Below are 17,062 nucleotides of genomic sequence, written 5' to 3' on the forward strand. Positions count from 1 at the left end.
TCGTGGAATGCATATGACATGGCCTGCTGAAAAGTGGCTCCAGCATTTTTAAGACCAAAAGGCATATTTCTATATGCAAAGGTACCCCAGGGACATATAAAGGTTGTCTTATGTTGATCTTCAGGACTGATAGAACTTTGATTATAATCAGAAAGACCATCCATGAAGGAAAAAATCTCCTTACCCGCACACTTGTCGATAATCTGATCAATGAATGGCGTGGGGTAATTATTTTCAGACAAGCCTTGTTTAGGTCCCTAAAATCGGTGCATACTTGGATTTTTCCTTGCTTTTTATCCGTAGGGACTGGATTAGAAACCCAATTAGTAAGAGGAACAGGGTATATAAAACCCACCTTGAGCAGCTTCTCAACTTTAGCTTTAATTGCTGCTGCTTTCCTAGGGTTAACCGGTCGAAGCCTTTGACGGATCGGTTTGGCATTTTCATACGTCTTGATCTTATGTTGAACTATAGAAGGATCAATGCCACACATTTCTTCATAAGACAAAGCAAATACATCTCGAAATTCCTTGAAAAGTTCAGTGTAAACTTGAATTTCTTCAGGGGAACATTCGATTCCGATGAAGAGATTCTCGATCATGTTAGGGTCCCTAGTGATGTTTATAGGTATCGTTTTTTAAATCACCAACATATTACCTTCGGTATGAAAGTGTGTTAGAGCCAAAGGATTTGATACCATACAAACATCAGTAGTAAAGAGCTCGGAGAACCTAAATTCTACTTCCTGCAATGGAGGAAAAAAGTATGAATGATGGTGTAAGTCTTCCCAAGGTCGATCTATACCCATCATCGCTTCAAGGATTGCTACTTCAGAAGGTAAAACCGAATCTAAGCAGTCCAAGGTAGAGGTAGAATCAAGGCTCCAGGTCAGGGCCACATCACCATCTAACTCCTCTTTACAAAAAGGAGTAGAGTGGTCGTCTGGAGAGTTAACGATATACTGCTATCTAAGCTCAGCTACAGACATAGGGAATTCCATCCCATTTACTTGTCCTTCAGCTAATGTGGTCGTAGGTGAAGGCAAGGTCCAAGGATCTGAAAAATAACGAGTTCGGAAGAACTCTTCTTGAGGAGACTCCTTAGATTATGAAACGAAATTAATTCTAGCGATAAGAGAGGGAAGATCAAATGTACCCATCAATGAGGAATACATCCCCACTCCTATATTATTAGTAGGTGGACGAGGGTTATCCACTAGGGGAAAAACATAGTTAGAGATTACTTGAGGATCAATTGGATAATAATCCAATTGATCAACCTTAATGATTTTCCCCTCATGAGGAAAGAAAATGAGACAAAAGAGAGTCGAAACAATGGCATCCATTTCGTATACCCAGTTCCTTCCTAAGAGGAGATTGTAGTCTAGGTTAGCATCAATGAATTCTACTTCAATATTGGCGACCTTCCCCCCAACACATATAGGAAAGGTTGGGATAATCCCATGAAGCTTATGAGAATGACCATCAAATGCAGTCATGACGGTAGGTGAAGGAACAGCCGAAGGCGATCCAATAGCCTTCCAGCATGACATCGACATGATGCATGTGGAAGCTCCTTCATCAATAACGGTATGAAAAATGTTAATTTTCTGGTATGTAGACTTTATTTGGAAAGCCATATGATGAGGGAGTCGCTTTTTGACATTTAACATGTCGCAAGTGAGAACTAAAGAGTTAGTTGGATCAACTGCCCTAATCGCGGAAAGTAAAGCACTTTGTTGAGCCGGACATGACTGGAGAACCTCTAAAGCGGACATGGCACACAGACTTTGAGCCAGATCCTCAACAATGGAGTAGTTCTGGGTATTAGGATTAATAGTCGCTCATTTAGCGGAACCTTTCGATATTCGTGGTATAGTCTCGACAGGAGGTCGCTCAATATGAAGGTAGGTATTTCCAGGAGCAGTCTTGTCCTTGGAAGTTTGGGCTTCATCGTAATCACGTGACTGAGTAGCCACATGGACGTTAGAACCCATCATGAAAACAGTTGATGATTTTTCCCCTTCCTGGTTGCCCCTTGCAGAGGTTCCAGGGTTTGAACTCACGTCGGCAAGAAGTTGTTTCCCTTGGGGAAAAGGGTTGGTTAACACAGCCTGAGAACTAGAAGTCCCTTGCTGTCCTAACAAGCGCTGAGCGTCCTCAATCTTGGGGCAGAGATGAGTTAAATGGTCTCCACCACACAACTTGCATTGAAACTTGACTTTCTTTCTAGACTCATTTCTACCACCATCAGCATTATTGTCGGATCTATTTGCATCATCCTTCCCATCCTGGTTATTTTTCTTACCTCGTCCTTTCTTTTTCCCATTGGAATTTTGATTTCCTTTAGGGTTATAAGATTGAACGACATTAATCGAAGAGGTTTGGGAAGTCAGAGAGTTAGACGATGTGACTTGGTTGTTAAGAGAAATTTGCAAAGACAACTGTTGCAATCAACAAGTTCATCGCATTTGTGTCTACTGATCCAACGATACCATCTGCATGGGGACCTGGCTTCGACTTGGCTATATCAACCTTAGATCCAGGAGCATCTGGCAAGTATTTTTGTAGGATCCCAGACTGAGAGTAGATCAATTCTAATTGCTGGGCCCTAAAAATGGCTTGCTCCTCAAAATAGACTCCAGACATGGAAACATCCTTAGAGATCTTAGGTTGTAAAGATTTCAAAAACCATTCGAGAGGGTACTTCGGAGGGATTTCGGCTTTAATGAGCCTCTTTCTCTATCTCCATTCTTGAATATGGTTAGAAATGTGAGTTGCATCATAACGGACAGGCAACTGGAAATGATTTAAGAAAATGTTAGCTAAGTCAGCGAAAGATGTAAAGTTGCCCCCTGGCAACTCTATATACCATTTGGCCGCATTACCAGTCAAGGTGCATTGAAAAAGTCTCAACCTAATCGAGTCATCAATAAGGGAGTTTGATGAGCACCACAAATGGAATGTGGTTACATGGTCGCCTGGGTCTTCACCGCTCTTCCCTTCGAATTTTGGAATGTCTGAAGGGAGTTTGGTTGGGACCGGAGGCCAGGCCGGATTGTATTTGATTGGATCATTTGTTAACTTAGTGAGATCTGGCAAGTTCAAAGTTGCCAGAAACAGAAGCTTAGGAGGACCTTGGGGATTCCACCCGAACTGGGCAGAGCTCCCAAAGTTTTGAAAACACTGGCCTGGATTTTGGAAGGCACCAGGCTGCCCGAAGTAACCAGCAGAACCAGCTGAACCAAAAGGTAAGCCTTGTGATCCAGCAAAATTATGAGTTTGACCAACTTCGGCCGCAAAGCCTCCATAACCAGCAAAGCTTCCTCCTAAAGGATTATAAGGAGTTGATAACCCCTGATACGGATTCCAAACAGAAGCTAAGGGAGGAAAACTTTGAAACGAGCTAACTGTGGAGTATGGCCTATTCCCTTGTTGGCCGAAAAACGGATTCCCAGTTCCCATGCCACTAACCACAGGGTTAGTCCAACCTTGGAAAGGATTGTTGCTTTGTCCTAAAGACGAGAAAGGCATAGATCCATTTGTTGGGTTGGAATGTGGTATATGACCACTTCCAAAAGGAAAACCCTGGAATGAAGGTGATCCAGCCATCATGGATGTGACGGCACTAAACGGAACTGATGAAATACCCTATGAATGGGTGCCAAATGGGAAGAATCCAGAACTAAAAGCATTGGTTTGGGAATTTCCACTCATGGATAGAATGGAGGTAGACCCAACTAAAGATATGCTAGCAAAAGACCCAAATAAATAAGCAGAGGAGATGGAAATCATTCCTCCCCCTTGTACTGATGTTGGAGTCTGCATAGTTGTAGCACTTGTAGTAGAAGCCATGCTTCCAGTAGTGGTCATCGATAGTAAGCGTGTAATGTGACCTGGACTTGATGGTCTATGCGTCGGACTCCCAACGTATTGTAATACTTCTAGATTGCTAGATGGTAGGGGAGAATTCGGAGCCGCTAATGACTTTGAGAGTTCTTCTACCTCTATGTTATTCTCTGTTTGAAAGAGAACTAGAGAAAGAATTGGAGTGTTCCTCTCTTGTTTTGCAGAAGTGCCAAGCCTTACTTGAACACTAATAACCCCGAGAGGAGGATCAATCCCCGATGCATCAGCTACCGTGGAACGAAACCCACTGGTAGTATTACCTCTGTGCCTTCTAGGAGAAGGCTCTAAACTTGGTGGTGAAAGACCACGAAGTCTTCGAGACCGTCTAGGTGATTGGTCAGCCACTTTGAATTTTTTTTTAAGGTCTAACTAAAGACTCAAAAGATTGAAAGCTAGGCCAACTAAGAGCACAAAGCACACACTATAAAGTCCCTAAAGATATCATCCAGTCAAACAACTTCCAAGTATTTCCGCTTCGGGTGATTAGGACTGGACACCAAAATACAAGAAAGTGAATTAAGGGGCCTTCCGATGATAGTCTGGGATAATGACAGCCCAGTCCTATCAGCGAAGGTAACAAAGGAAGTTATGCTGACCTCCTAACAACAGCCTGCGCCGGTGCAAGCCCCCAAGCATCGCAAGGGTGCCCTCCAATAGTACTGTTGAGAGTGATGCAACATTGACCTCAGGTGCCATGGGATTCCCATCCACAGCCACCTGTGTAGATCCCTAGGAGTAGTAACTATGGATACCAACTCGTCGCAAAAACCAGGCCGAACAGTCATGAGGTAAGTTTGGACAAGTAGGAGAGGGGGTATCTCTCTTCCCTGTCTTCACAGACCCTCGTGCTTAACTCCCAGATCCGGAGCTTTCCTGGTCTTCCTAACGCTATTGGATTTTCACTCACTATTCAAACTCCTATGTTTGACAGTTTAAATGGCCTTGGAGAGTTAACTCTCAACTCACCTAATCCAAGGCCCTAAAATCCTAGAACTTGTTGGTGTATCTAACTTGATAATAAAAAGGTTTTAGTGAATTTTAATTAGCGCTTGATTTTAAAATAGGTTGTTCTTTAAGTCACGGGATAAACGAAAGTGAAACTAGTGGTGTTTTGACACAAAAGAAATTAATAAAAACCAAAATACATGCAAATGCACTTGTTTCCTTTTTTTGATGAAAAGGAATTTCTACAGGGTTCAGAGGAACTTCAAATAAAAAAAAAAATTCTTTTCTTTTCTTTAATTCAAACTTCACACTCACAAAAGTTAACAAAGCTATGGATGCCTAAAAAGATGTACAAATCTATCCTAATGCAACAAGTACATGCTGATGCAAGACTCAAAACTACTCTTAAATCAAGAAATGAAAGTTGCTTGCTTATCAATTTTTATTTTTCCACTTAAAATGTTTAGATGGAATATGAGTTACTACCATTCATTTTGTCTAAATACTAAAAACAAGTTTCAAGACAAACAAAAATGCACTTTCATTTACTGAAAGGAAACCAAATCAAAGCAAAGTTCAAGAAACCAAAACCAAGTTTTTCAAAAAGTTTTCTTCATAAGCAAAAACAAAAATGTCTTTTCAAAAATGCTCTCAACAAGATTGAAACTTTATGATTGAAGAATAGGCAAAAAACACTTTTGCAAGTTGACAACACACAATGGATGAAAACTTGACAAAAAGAAATGTTTTTAAAGATGCTCTTAACAATCAAAAGCAGAAATGAAAGCTTTGGCAACAAAGACCAAAATATCAAAAAGACAAATTTCAAAAAAGTGTCAATCAACAACATTCATGAAACAAAAAAGTGGATGGTCACAAAAGCGGTTTTTGTCAAGCAAACAAAATGTCACCAAAAACAAGATTTAACACAAAGATTGAGATCAATTTTCCAGCCAAGATTCCTATCAAGAAATCTTGCATGCTTAAGAAAAAAACGATGATGCTTGCAAAAACAAAAAAAAGACCAACACTTCTCACAATCAGAGAGAATTTGAAATTAGATACTTGCTGTAAAACTAACAACTAACATTGGAAAGTAACTATTCAAGACTGAATCAAACCAGTAGACAGACCTTCAGAGACAAAAAGATTTAAAAAAAGTTGCAAGATATACACGAATGTACTTCTGTACATATTGCGTGTATACGCGACTATGCCTAAGGAAACCTGCATATACGCGGGTTCACTTAAGGAAACATGCATATATATGCCTCTGTAAACAAGAAAAAAACCGTATATAAAAGATTTCAAGAAAAAATAAAAAAACAGTCTGAAGAAACTAACCAAACTTACAACTCAAGTTCCTACAGAAACAGACTACACAGCAACAACAAGCAAACAGACAGCTGAGCCCTCATTGGCTTGAACACACCCAAAATAGGAACAACAATGATGTTTTCCCCAGTGGAGTCGCCAATTCTGTTAAGGGAAAAGTTCCCCTAGGGTCTTGGGCTGATACCCTAGCACACTGAAAGCTGTCTATACAGAGAAACAGACATTCCATACAGCCATAATGCTAATATAAGCAAACTCTACAATAAGGGGCGTACCTGAGGTCCTACGTTTAAGGAGGTCCTTCCAAGGTCCAAACTCTTCTTGGAGTTCCTTTTGCTCCTTTTAATCTGCAAAGCAACCAATTCAAGAAAGTAAAACAGTATATGGACTAAACATTATAAAGAAACCATCTTCATATTATAAAGAAAGGTAGTTAGCTATGCAATTAAACAACCATTCACATATGAATTCTAACATGAATATCATAAACATGAAGAAGACTTATATCAGGAACAAAGACATGTGTTTCTTTTATTATAGACAAATAAAGTACAGAAAGGAATAATTTCACCTGGGTTGTCCTTTTGCAGGCTCCGAGCGGAACCGTCCTCCCGATTCGTCCAGTCTCAAGCCTTTAACAAACTCCTTCCATGACTTACTCCATGATATCACAAGTAGTAAATGGACATCATCACACAAGGAAACAAGGGTTTCCTATAAAAATGGGGGAAGTGCAGGGGGCACAAGGATATTCAGACCTAGTCAGGGAAATCTCAGCATAATAACCTTTCTCTCTCTTCTCTCCTCCCCTAGGCCTTCCCATAGAAGCCTTTTTATACTTATCCCAAAGTAGTTTTTTAGTTGGGAATTGGTTGGGAACAGTTTGGCCATGGGCACTAACAGGTGATTAGCAGGTAAAACCCATGATCTCCTCCCGAAATTAAGTAGTTTTATATTTTTTTAAGTGTTGTAATACATATACGCGGGTTGGGTATACAGCTACTTGCGTATACACGTGTTTAACTCAGGGAAATGTCACGTACAAGGGATAAAATAGTATTTTTTTAATTTTTGGACCAGGTCTGGAAGGAGGGGTTGCCCTAGGCCATGAGTGCAGCATCACAAACCATAAGAGTGAGATTTGGAGCTATAACATTCCCCCTCAAAGAGGCTTATTTCTAAGGCATTGATATATCTTTTCTATCTTTTGTGAGCTGGTTTCATAACATAACTTCTCCCTTGTATCTATTCTTGCGCCCCCTACATCTGCATGAGCTTGCCTTCAATTGTTGCTGTGATTACAAAGGCCTCATTGATCCAAGGCTAAACACACGCCTTCAAAAATGATTCTTTGTGTCGCGTTGCATCTACTTGCTCCTTAAGTGCTTTGGCCTGTTGCATTCATGTGAGCCTCTGTGTGAGGGCCACCATCTAAGCGGTCCCTTTGACATTGTCATACTACTACTTTAGCTCATGCACCTCTGTTTTTAAGTGCTGTATGTTCCGGTCCTCCTATAGATTGGTGAGGACCTTGAATGATTCTTCCAACATTTTTGTGCAGTCCCTCACTACGCTGCTAATCTCTTCCATCCTCGACGTAATGGAACTGGCGCACTGTTCCCTTACCTCTGGAGGAGTTAAAGGTTTCGCCTTCAATGATAACTCTGCTATTTGAATGTTTAGCTCTAGCTGAACATTGGCCATTTCCTCTCATGCCTCATGCAACCCTTCTGCTAATATTTTGATGTGTGCCTCTGTTGGTGCTTCTGTTGGGATGCCCATCTCAGGGATCATCTGGAAGGCTTCTTCAATTGCCTATATCGTCTGCTAGTTCTAAGACACGACCTTGTCACGCTGCAAGCTTAACAACTCCATGTTGATCCTTTGTTCACTCAACAATTGCAGTGCATGGCTGTCCCTAGCCCGCAGTTTTACAGTAATCCCATCCTACAGAACATGAGCGTCTCCCAAGGGAGTGCAACATGTTGATCCCTATTCCTTTCAATATACTGATCGTAGGCCTGCCGGCCTCATTTGGTGTAACCAGTGATCCTTCTGGAAGCACTATTGTGTTGGTCGTACGAGCACGCAACATTTCCTTGGTCACGGTTGTTCCTACTGTGAGGCTAGTCGAGAGAGTACCAACCTAAGGAGTGTGCACATGCAACTCTTGAATTTGTGCACTGAGGGCCCCCAACACAATACGATTCTCCTCTGCAAAGTTATGGAGGGCCTCTATGGTGACACCGTGCACCATCTCTCCTATATCATGCAGATCCCCCTCAGTAAGGGTGATCGGGGTGATAGACAACTTAGATGCTTTTACCTTCTTGTGTGACCCATTTTCTCACTCGGGCGCTAGCGCTTTAATTGTGTTGACGCTGTCTATGGGTTTGCACCACCCTCCTCTATCTCTATTTCCATCTCATGCTCCTGCTCAAGCAAAGACGACTTTGGGCCCTCACGCTCTATTGTTGTTTCCTTCTATGCTTTTGCTATGGTCTTCTGTTGTTCTGCTGCTGTTTGCGCAATGTCTCGCGCCTCCTGCACCTTTGCTGCTATTGCTTCTTTCCTTCTTTTTTCTACCAACTGCACCACATGAAGTTTTGCCTCCTCCTTATTTTTCTACGCAGTAGACTTTTCCACACAGAGATGTCTGGAGTGTGCCATTTTGATGGGCACATCTCAAGTACATCGAAGATCACATCATCTATGGCTATATAGGGTAGTTCGTTCCACTTCTTTGTAGGGTCCTTGTGCACCCTGAGGTAGATGTGATGAAAGTCCGCTTTGAACTCGGTGAAACTTTGTAGGTTGTTGTAGACAGTGGGTTATAACCACGGCTTGTGGTTAATCCCCATTTTGATGTTCATCTCTATGAAAACCTAGAATATTTTACTGTCATAGATCCAGTGTGTGTCTTTAGTGGCCCACAATGAAGTGTACTTTGTGGAATCCAGGAGATCCCTTGCAATTGTGGGGAATTGGTTGTCCTTAAGCAATTCCCCAGCCACCAGCACTATGGACAGCATAATCCCTGCATAGTGGAAGGTTTTCCCTTGTTCCTATGCCCCGCGGTAATTCTCTAGGAACTCCTTGCACAAGAATTCGGACCAGTTAAGCTGGACCCCCTCTGCACACTGTTTAGCAAGTGCAACCACTGGCGCAGGCACCTCATCTGTGTGACACTTCCACATGAACTTACCTAACAAGATCTGAGTCTCAACTCTGACTGCCTTGTTGTTGTTACTAGATATTGCGTAGCCATTGTTTTTCTTCTCCGGCTTTTATTTCTTTTTCATGGCCTCTGCGATGGCCAAATCACTGCTTTTACCCTCCAAAATGTCTGTTGGGTATTCTCCTTTACACAAGAGTCGGGTAATTTGATGGATTAGGTGGTCCATGATGGGGATGGGCTCCTTTAGCCACAAAATCCCACCATGCACCAGGCAGAGTAGCTTCCTAATGATGAAGATAGTTACTGGGGTGTGATGGTAATCCGGCACCCAGATCAGGTTCAACAACCCTGCCTTTTTGACCCCACGCAACCATTTGCGCAGCTCCAACTCAATAACTCCTGCTGCAGTGTGTTTCTTTGGCTTCATGAGGTGTGTAGTTGCCAAGAGAGGGAATTTTTCGTGGTCAGTGAGATCCCAGACTTCGAACTTTAAGATCAGCACCCTTCCCAAGTGCGTTCCTTAAAAAATGATGTCACCCAGGAGGAGTAGAGTTTGCAGAGAGCTCATGCTCTCATCGAGGTCCTTGGGCACCTTCACCTTGCCCTTTCATGGAGGGACATACATGGGTAGCTTACTTACAGGGACTGTTATAGACATTTTTGTGCCTTACAGCATTGAGCATGAAATGTCCATAATCTAAGGGATCCAAAGTCCCTAAACATGTTGTTTCTACCCCTAGAGGAACAAGCCTAACAAACCACAACAATTCAAGTTCTCCACCAGAAACTGCTCAAAAACAAGTCAATTTAGGATCATTTCAGTGGCTACACTAGTTTTTTGCGCTGAATGTCAACTGGAACACTAGCTACCTGCGCTGAACGAGAATGGACAAGTGGCAGGCTCATTTCTCAAGGTGTCAAAACCCAGGAAGCTTCCAAAATGACACTTGCCTCAAGGAATTCGACTGGTGATGAGTAAGAGGTTCCAAATCTCCAAGTGGAAGCAAGAACCTCCAAGTGGACTCAAGAACTGATAGAGGGAGAGGACACTAGTCAGATTTCAAGCTGACTCATCCTCTCTCCAAACATCTATATATGGATCTCTCCTCCATGAGATCTAGAGGCTGGAATTTTTTTATTGCAAAGAATTGTTGTTGGTTTGAGACTGGAATCATTGGGTGCTTAATGCTTTGAAGGGGCTGAAGATAGGAATTCCATTTGCTGGGAAGGAGATGCTAGATTGGAGCCCTCTGGGTTGTATCTCTTCCTGAACCTTGTTATTCATCAATAAAGCTATCTTGGTTTCTCCTATATGCTGATGTATTTTGATGTATGAATGTATTAGTGTATTTGGTTTATTTCTAATCCTAAACTAGTTATGAATTTGAACATCTGTCGTTGTGTAGTGTTCTTCTCTTGTCTCAAGTAGCTGTTCTCTTGTCGCAAGTAGTTGTTCTCTTGTGATCTTGCAGGAAGTTGAAGCTGGATAAGCAAGAAGGCAAGTAGCTATGAACACCCAAAGAGAAGAGAGACCGGATCGAGGGACAAACGGAAGACACCGGTGAGTCTATTGATCTCTCTTCTTTCACATTTCATAAAGGAAGAAACCAGTGTAGTTGTACTCATTTGTTGCTAAGGCACTGTCACACCTTAGGTGGATAGGATCGTCCTGCATAGGCATTTTTCCCCACAACAAATTGGCGACTCCACTGGGGAGATCTGTTTAGTCATTTTATTTGTGTTTCTATGATTTGTTTGTTTCATAGACTTGACAGCAACAATCGAACTGCATCTTTCTTGGATGCAAAGTAGACAGTTGCTGCTTTGATCCAATTGCTGGACTTGTCTATGATCTGAACAATGGATTCACAAATGATTTGATGATCCTTGTGATAGATCTTAGTAGCCCCTCAAAGCATCCCTTTGATTGTACCTTGCTTGTTGCTTTTATTTGGCCTAAAACAGTGAATTAAATAGCAATCTGTGACCCAGAACCTGAGGGAAACGAGAGTTTCTCCTTCAGTGCAGACCCAGTGAAGGGATTCTACATTTCAACGCAGGTCCCGTGAAGGCTACCTGCGCTGAATGTCAAAACCCCTGTGTTGAGGTTGCGCTAAACCAGTTTGTCCTTGTAGAGCTGGGGTTCTCTGCTCTGTTTTGCCTTGTTTTGATCTCTGATTTTTGCAGCCTGTAACCAGCATAGGTACCAGTCTGATAACTCCTTTTCTCTGCTTAGATTCTGCCTCCTTTTGTACAAAAATACTGTGAGTGTTTTTATGTGTTTGTGGCGTCATTTGCAGTTTTCCTTTGCATGAGTGAAATAGTCATCCTGTAGCCCTTGATTCAGATCTGTTGATTGTGATCTTAGAAGAGAGTTCATTGGCTGTTTGCAGATTGATTATACATTTACTTTTGCTTATTGGTTTGAATTTGTCTCTTTTAAGTGTCAAAACAAGTCTTCATTTCGAAAATCGTTAAGTGTTGTAAGCTCTTCTACCCTCTCTGATTTCGAAAATGTAAACTTGTTTGTATTTGGTCATTTAAAAGCAAATTCAAAGTTGTACAAAAAGCTTTCTTTGTAGGCATCAATACTAAGAAAGCGGAAAACAAACACCTGCATTGTGCATTTGCATTTGATAGTTTGCATGTTGGATTTAGGAAAAGTGCATTAGAGTGTGCTGATTGCTCTTTGAGAAAAGATGGTATCTTTCTTTTCCCTTACTAGCTAGGATTTTCAAAGTTGAAAAGATATAAAGCTTGCTTATCATCTTTAGACTGCATTTAGGAATTTGTATCATACATCTCGTGGTGAACCTTGAAAGGCAAACTTTAAAAGATCAACCTAAAATAAATTGAATGAACTTAACAACGCTTTGCAACATAACGCACAACATAGAGGTCTAGGCTAGAGACGTGTTTTGGCGTCGTTAAACCTGGTGACTATCAATCTCATGGATGGTGGGTGATTCCTCCTGAGGGACGATAGCGCCAGTACGGATTGTGCTCCCACGTACCGTCACGTATATATTGGGAGACCCCTATAGGCATAAAACCTTTATCCTTAGGAAGCCGTGTCGGCCGCCCTACTGATCGCAATGCACTGAACACAGCATTCAGGAAGATCGACCACCCGTACCCTAAAAAGTATTCTGCAGTTTTGCGAAAAGTTTGGCACACCCTCTACCTAGAACTCCAGAGCAGTTCCTTTTGGCCTTTTTCAGACTCTATAACGGAAAAATTCCATCCAAGAATTTGTCACTTCGGGCTCGTTAAAACATTGAAGGAGACTAGAGTCATCTTTAGCTTTTTCTCGACTCTTTAAAACTGAAAAAGCAAGTTGTGTCTAAAGCGTCGTTAAAATTTATTTTAAACGGAACAATCACCCTTTAATTCCTGCGTTGATCTTTAGGTTGAAAAAATGGAGCACACCAACAAAGGAATTCCCCTTGGTGGGAATCCTAGTTCCTTCTCCTCTTGGGGAGATTTTGGTGCGCCCCACATGGCCAGAGTGTCGCTTCCAGGACTGATAATTGGCCTGCCGGTTTGGCTCTTTTCAACCAATGTTGTTCAGAACACCACCATTCCTGAACAGTTGAGTCAACAGTTAGACCAGACCAGAGTTGCCAACCAGCCTTCTACTTCATCTTCCTCTCCTCCTTCCTCTTCGCTTGATGGAACTGGTAAAACAAAAAACCAAGTTCCTAAGGAGAAGAAGGAAAAGAAGAAGAAAGAGAAGAAGAAGAAGGAGCCAAAGGCGACTGGGGGCAAACAAGTGTCGTCTGAAAAAAATCCACACACAACACTGACCAGGCCTAAATCACCATGCGTCATATGCAAGGGAGACCACTTCCACAGAGATTGTCCCTGTATCCCTTGAATACTAAGGGACTGGTCTCCCCGTTTGCACAATTCGGTATCATCAACCTCTGATAGCCATGTTGAATGCTCACCGTCGACTAGTGAGAGTGAAGTCCCAGGACAGAGAGGGCAATCCAGATTTCCCTGCAAACTATGTGAAGGCGATGACGCCATCCACCATTGTCCCTTCTTAGACAAGGCTAAAAGAGTTGTGGAAGATCGCCCGATTTTACGAGCGCAACTTCCTCCTGGATATCAAAAACTCCTGCCAAGTCCTTCGCTAGTTGAGAACCCGGCTGGCCCACCCAGGTGGTCAGCCGAAGCACCTATCATTGAAGATGAACTGTTTGGATCCATGCCTGACGAAAGTCAAAAGGTTGATACGGCAGTTGACCCGGTTTTGCCTTTAGAGGCTCTATCTTTGAATGATACCATCACAGAGGAGAATAACGACGACACCGTCCAAATTCTCTTCATCAACACTGACTCTGATGAACAAGGGGGCAATGCCCCCATTCCTTTATCGCAGGAAGGAAGTTCGTCAGAGCGATATCCGGCCGTCTATTCGGTCCCACCACCAAGCAACCTAGTTGTATCCTTTGACTGGAACCAACTAGGTAGACCCCGGTTGCTAGCAAGCATACCATTCAGAATTATCGTTCAAATATACAGAATGGTAATGGCTGGCACTATCATTGATGAGGGGGCATCTGTGAGTATCCTTTCCTCTATTTCTTGGAAAGTGCTTGGTTCGCCAGCACTTTTTCCTGAGATGAGAAATCTATCAGGCTTTGATAAAGGAACCAATCGACCTTTAGGGATCCTCCCCAATGTGCCTATAACATTGAAAGGGAAGACCGTTCAAATGAACGTGATGGTCATTCAAGGACCCTTGGATTATAACCTACTCCTTGGACGATACTATATATATTGCATGGGAGCTATAGTCTCCTCACTCTTTAGAGTAATGCGTTTTCCGCATGAAGGAAGAGTGGTCAAGCTCGTGGACCAACTTTCATTTCCCGGATCATGCATCGCAAATAGTCATGTACCATCCCTAAATGGTCTATTCACACAAGAAGTGTCTCAACCCACGGTCTATCCTCCTGATGAGAGCGAGTAATCCGGGAGGATATGACTGGAACCCAGGGGGCATGCGTCCTGGTCTGCTTCGGCAGGAAAACTTTGGGTATAAGGTAGGTTTCCGTGGGAAAATATGACTAGTCCGTACCCCATCCGTGGTTGGAAGAGGGGTTGTTCTGGAATAAGATTCTCTTGTCAAAGTTATGTGAGAGGGCGGGTCTCGTCACTCACCTTTGTTTATCTTGGTAGACATCGCCGAAGAAGTGTTTTGTTGAAAAAGTAACAGAACAATCTTTGGGTAACCTGAAAGAGGTAGGCCTCTCCCGATAGAACGAATGTTTTGTCTGAAAATTGAGGGGTAACCTTGAAATCATATTTTATACCTGGGGGCATCCAAACCTTTTGGAGTGCAAGCAAAGAGCAGTTATTTATCTATTTTTTTGGTTAGCTATTTCCTTACTTGCATAAAGAAAGGATGCGGAGCAAAGCTTAGTGAGATGAAGCTCCATAAAAAATAGAATCTTGATGAGACACTCTGATCATATGACTGGGTTAATCGAGCAGTTTTAGCACAAAGTTCATGCTCGTCAAAAAATAAACGCACGACCCGAGCAGTTTTAGCACATAGTTCATGCTCATTAAAAAATAAACATAAGATCGAGCAAATGTTTCCACCCGTGTTTAAGCTCGTTAAAAAATGAACTATCCTGGTAAATAACTAGTGTGAATGTAATATCATCAGCCGTTAAAGCCTTGGTCGTGTTTGCACCGTCACCTCCACTTTTCCATTGGCCGATCGTTCACCTCCATATGATTGTTTACCCATTTTGAGGAACAGCTACGAAGAGTGATTTCACCTAGCCATCCTTGTGACACTGCCGTGATTGGAAAATTCCAACCTGTACCTGGAATCAGCTGCTAACCCTATTTATCACTCGTTCCTCAAAAGACGAGTCTTCTTTAAGCTCTTTTCAACTGACTCGTAAAATATGAAGAGATTTCCGAGTTCTGGCCTTCTAGCTCGATAAAGCGACCGGAAGAGCTATCCCTCCTCTAGATTTTAATCTTTTTGGACCTGAGGGATTATTGCACAAAAATATCGAGTGCTTGTTTTGTTCGGCTCGTTAAAACTATCGAAAACTCATCCCTTCTGTATTGTTTTATACTTTTTCGGACTTAAGGGATTAGATGACAAAAAAGGACTTTTGGAGTTAACTTTATGTACCTTTTCAGACTCTCTAAAAATGAAAAGGACCAAGTTATCCTTGTCGTTAGACTCGTTAAAATCATTAAATAGCGACAAACTTGTCTTTAGACGAGAACGAGTTTCCCTATCGCTACGCTCGTTAAAACATAGCGATGGGCTTGCCTGAAGGGCAGGTTATAGAACAAGCATATGTTATCCTCCTCAAGCTTGACAAAAATAAAGAGGTACTGGTCAGCAATGATTGGGGAAAAAATTGGGAGAAACTAAAGAAAACTTTGATGGTAGCAAGTCGCTCTTGAACATGACACTTTTCCTCCGTACCACAATCGGGTTGGGTTGTTTCATTCACCGATCACATCCATGGTCTCGCCATACCATCCATATTTGGGGTAATGCTACCAATCCATCGCATCAGTGTCGCCATGTCTTCAAGAGAAGTCGTTCAGAAAAAAGTCAACCGTGTCCCATCCACTGCCATACATTATCCTTCATCCTTTCATGACTGCGACCCTGAATCATATGTCACAGATTGTTTTCACCTCCATTAAAATCATTAGCTCTGTTCTGTGTCACTGATGTGGGATTCATTAAGGCCCTCCTGTGACAGATCGCTTCTTGTCAACATCATCTCATTATCCAAGAAGTTGATCTAGGAACAACCCCTTCAGTACTTTGAAGCTTGCATGCCACAATGGCAAGTTTCTCACTTCCGGTGACAAGTATACATCAATGACCTTCGACCGAAATATTTTGCGTGGTGTTCGACGCCAAGTCCTTTATTCACACCACGTGAATTGTACTGCAGTACCTTGAGGGTCATTATCATTATCGGTGATTCCTCTCGCGCTTGTTAACGGTTTACATCATTGACTGGTAATCAAGCGATGTCTTTCCATGTTCGACTTCAGAACGTTTCTCACATGGATCCACTTGTACTTAGAGTGAAGATCGAACGAGTTTGAAGACCCCGGATCTAGTTTCATCCATCCGGGCTGCAATATATATTCAGGAAAGATAAAGACATTGACATGTACATCATTGCAGCAGATAATCATCCTACTCAAAGGATGATAATTTCATCAAAATTATCAGTCTACCATCAGACGATTGTCTGTTCTATGTACAGAAAAATGAATTTATAAAGCTGAGCATGGGAATGCCCACCTCAACTAGATCATGAAAGCAGTATGAAAAATAATGTATTGTATTGTATCTTATTACAGGTCTCCTCCCAGCATTGGATGAACTTCGGATCCCCCTGATAAAGCATTTCACCCGATAAACAGCCTCATACTTTAGGGGGCAACTATTATAGACATTTTTGTGCCTTACAGCATTGAGCATGAAATGTCCATAATCTAAGGGATCCAAAGTCCCTAAACATGTTGTTTCTATCCCTAGAGGAACAAGGCTAACAAACCACAGTAATTCACAGAAGTTCTCCACCAGAAACTGCTCAAAAACAAGTCAATTCAGGATCATTTCAGTGGCTACACTAGCTGTTTGCGCTGAATGTCAAAGCCAACACTGGCTACCTACGTTGAATGT

This window comes from Pinus tabuliformis, chromosome 4_2 (genome assembly GCF_031772625.1).
Source record: "Pinus tabuliformis cultivar Carrire ecotype Pingquan chromosome 4_2, CPIR1, whole genome shotgun sequence".
Classification (NCBI taxonomy): domain Eukaryota; kingdom Viridiplantae; phylum Streptophyta; class Pinopsida; order Pinales; family Pinaceae; genus Pinus; species Pinus tabuliformis.